General features: G+C 43.9%; 1 non-coding gene across 1 annotated transcript; it reads left to right on the top strand.

Annotated features, from left to right (window-relative positions):
- The first annotated feature begins 336 nt into the window (after positions 1–336).
- LOC144116589 (U1 spliceosomal RNA) lies at positions 337–500 on the top strand. The gene has a single exon (XR_013311917.1). It is a non-coding gene; the product is annotated as a U1 spliceosomal RNA (small nuclear RNA).
- Positions 501–4159: the final 3659 nt, after the last annotated feature.

Below are 4159 nucleotides of genomic sequence, written 5' to 3'. Positions count from 1 at the left end.
TAAAAAGGCGCAGCACGCGCGCTCTTCACGCACGTGGGGCAATCGGCAGCCCGAAGCAACTGCAACTCGAGAGTGCATGCGCTGCGCCATCAAAGCCGTCCTTCGAAGAGCGATTTGCAAAGAAAAAAATCAGTGCATTAATCAGCCGCCTTTCCTGTTTCGACCTATGATTTTCAGATCTGCATCGCCTAAAATTAGATCCTACATACGTCCTATTTTATCAATACCACGTGGGATCTTCTCAAGATACTTTTCACCAAGCATCTGTTCTTACAGCGGAAGTGATGGTGGACGCTTTAGACCGGCCACCCAGCAATCAGCGACCCCGGTCATCTTATCTTTACCGGGGGCTGGAACTTCGGTGATCAACGTGGCCGTGTCCACGGGTGGAGGCCGGTGCATTGCATTACGGCCGGCTGAAGCCCGTCTCTTTTCCTGGTTGGGGAAGCTGTGGCACATAATTTTTGGTAGTGGGGTTTCGGCGTGCGCGCCAGTCCCTGCCGTAATCACATAAAAAGTGAGATCACATGACACTTCCAGTTTTCGCGGAAGGACGATGCATGCAAATAACATATACGCTTAATTTAGGTGACATTAAAGCGCGAAGCGCAAGCAGCGCACTCCTACCCATAGCTGGGCAACCTCTGAGCGCCAGTGCGTCTTTAGCTTTATAGGTCCCCCTGCACCTGCGACAGTTAGGGAGCCATGTACTGGCATGTATGTTTTTCTTACGCACTGGCATGTATGTTTCGGACGCACTGGCATGTATGTTTCTTTTACGGTCTGTTTCCGCTGGCGTTTAGAGATTTTGATGCGAATTTGTTGTGAACTCGGTGTCTCCGTGGTAATGCTGTTATGAAACTGAAACCACATTTTATGAATATATTTGGGTGAATTTCCAATCTTACTGCATTTTTGACTTTGCTGCTGTTCATTCCATAATCCATGCGTAAGGAACGAATAGCACTTACTCGAGGTGAGGTTGTGCTCTTGTACTGATAGGTACTGCAGCCACAGGTATCGAAAAGAGGTATGGAGTAAACTTAACGAAATGAACTGCGGTGATGATAAATCAACACCGAAGCGTCGTTGAATTTGGAATCACACTGGTGGAATCGGTTTGCCATTTTTTTCTCGCCTAAATAAAGGCACAACTTGAGGCCTTTTTGCAAGACAGCATACATAGTTCTCCGTGATTGGTATGTCCCAGGAGTCCCATGGCAGTCTGTTTTTTGTTATTTTGTTCCTTTATTCCTTCCTCAGACAATGTCTAGGAAGAGGACAAGGCTAAAGGCTTAGAGCCTGAAGAGGCCTTGGACTCTTGTAATAATTTTTTGCAGCAACGAACAGAACTCAGGCGTAATACTTCGGCCAGTAGTAAGGATACAATGTAAACAACTCTTTCAAAGGAAAAATTGTACCGCCCTGAACATCAGTCTCAAAAGATCGAACGTTGTAAGAATACGCGGCTTCTGCTGACACATCCAGGATTGCATGCAAAGGGCACAAGCAATAAAAAACATGAAGTGCGAAACTTGCAATACAAAAATCTAAACAAGTATACAAGAAAAGCGAAGCCGAAAGTTCGGCGAGTTGGATAACGTTCATGACGAAAAAAATAGCGCACATGTAACACGCGTCATTCGCTTTCCGACATCGTGTTCTTCCTGTGCCATCTCTCCATCATGAACAACAAAAGCAAAACTAGGACACCAGAATAATTTTTGTATCCAATGGCAAGCATTTCTTACCTTAATCCATGTGTAAACCGCGGAACACGTATTGGCGATTCAACCGATTTGATCACGGCCTAGTAATAACAGGTATCATTGAGTTGTGTATAAACTTAATGAATTCACCAAGACGTTTGGTTTCGTTTATGGGGCTCTAACGTCCCAATGTGACTAAGGCTATGAGAGACACCGTAGTGAAGAGCTCCAGAAATTTAGACCACCTGGGGTTCTTTAACGTGCACTGACATCGCACAGCACACGGGCCTCCAGAATTTCGCCTTCATCGAAATTCGACTGCGGCGGCCTGGATCAAACAAGCGTCTTTCGGTCCAGCAGCTGAGAGCCATAACCACTCAGCCACCACGGCGGCTAATTAAACAAGAAGTGTCTGCATTCCCATTCCAAAACAGTAAAGGATTTGTTGAAAACCATGTGCATTCCAGATGCATTCAACACCTTAGCAAACTGAAAATTTAGCTTTTGGCGATCATAATTAGTTTGCACCACAGGCACTCTCCGTTCATGATCGCGGATCGGGTATGCACAGCTGTGTTTTCTTGCAGTGATAAGTGGTTTGGTTCGATGGACCAACTGCAGCAGTTTAATGTAGTAGACCTGGTTTGCATTTAGCATGTTGTACTTAACGAAAAGAGGCCCTGTCCGTAAGTTGCGTCTATTGCCTCGCTAGTTCTCACACAAGCGTAGCACCTTTCTTGTGGGATAGTTAATTTATTATAATTATAAGCTGTCGTCGTTCCGTCGACCAATAATTCATAACATTGTATAGAAAAAAAGAGAAAAATAGAATACCTGTTTTACAGAGGTGGGTATCTAATTCCTGATTGTGTAGATGCTCCCAATTATTAGCGCCAAATCACATTTTAATTTATTAACATTCATATTCCATGAAACCTGTTAGCTGAACCATAGTCACAAAAATATTTGTTTTTTTACCTTTTCTATCACAGTTCCCTCATAGGTTGCATTTATGGTTGAATAGTGTCTTCCATTTTTGGGCTTGAATATTATGTACGTTGTATTACTTGCATTTGGAATCAATTTGTTATTTAAAAGCCATCGTGATAATTTAGGCAAGAATTCTTTACCAGCCTTTTTCAAGCTTGCTTTCTTTTCTTCACTGAAGAAGACATTGGTGTCAGCCGAATGTAAAATTATTTCGGTAAAGCCAGGGACTCAGGTAATATCATTGATGTATACCAGGAATAAAAAGAGTCCTAAAATGGATCCTTTAACCACACCATACAGAATTTGCATTTTACTCTATGATATACCCATATTGTTAACATGCTAGTAGCGATTACGTAGATAACTTTTGATTAAACTGAGTGCTTTTCGACGTGCGCTATAGATACAAAGCTTTTTAGCAAAATGTGCTGTACAGTGTCGAATGCATTCTTGAGGTGCAAAAATACTCCCTGGGTGCATATTGTCACATGTTTTTTGTCCACCGGGAAGCGGAGAATATCAGATCCGTAGTGGAAAAGGAAGCTGCTCGGCCTGACCTGGTTGAGATGTCCGCCCCCGTCACTCAACCTCTTAAAAAGACGCCCCTGACTTACTCAGTGCCTGCTGACTACGTAACAGTTGTGGTGGATGTCCTGTTTATCGATCCTAGTACCTAGCACCTGAAGAAGTTAAAAGTTGGATTTTTGCTCTAAAGGAATTGGTGAAGATACATACAACTTCCTTTTTAGCAAAACCAGTTTGAAGTCTACGGCCGATGTCATCAAGCACTGCAGAACGTTCGATGCCTTGAAGCTTCTTCGCACTGCTACCAAAGTTGGGCGCCTGGCCAATGCATTTCCGTCGTAAGCGTTGATGTCGCTGCTCCAGTGTCGATGGCTGATAAGAGCCCCTGTACAATGTGCCTTTTCGTTCTTTTTTAGACTGTTTCAAATTTTCATATTTTCCCATGTTGATTAAAATCTGGAACAACCGTGATTGTTCCTTGCGTAGCTTGCCTCCTGAAGAGTTTGCCAGTACAGAGCCTTTTCATATTAAGACATATTACCTTGTTCTTTTTATTTGTAACCACTCCTGCAATGCCGGTCACCATAGAGAGCAGTATGTGCAATAAAAAAAATGACGAAATCCAAGCAGTGGTGTCACCCAGGGCCACCAGTCGAAAAGAAGTTCAAACAACCTCCTTCTGCTGGCAAAGTCATGGGCAGTGTTTTTTGAGATCGTAAGGGGATACTGCGGTGCGATTTCATGGATCGTGGGACAACAGTCAACTCAGAGAGTTATTGTGCAAAAATTTGAAAACTCAGGCGAGCAATCCATAACCTCCGGGCAAGGACGACTGGCATCCGGTGTAACGCTCTTTGACACCATAGCCCGACCTCACGTATCCCGCAGTTCTGGAACTTTTGAGAAACATTGGGTGGACTGTGATGCCCCACCCC

The sequence above is a fragment of the Amblyomma americanum genome, chromosome 1, assembly GCF_052857255.1.
Source record: "Amblyomma americanum isolate KBUSLIRL-KWMA chromosome 1, ASM5285725v1, whole genome shotgun sequence".
Taxonomy (NCBI): Eukaryota; Metazoa; Arthropoda; class Arachnida; order Ixodida; family Ixodidae; genus Amblyomma; species Amblyomma americanum.
This window is presented reverse-complemented; position numbering and strand designations above follow the sequence as displayed.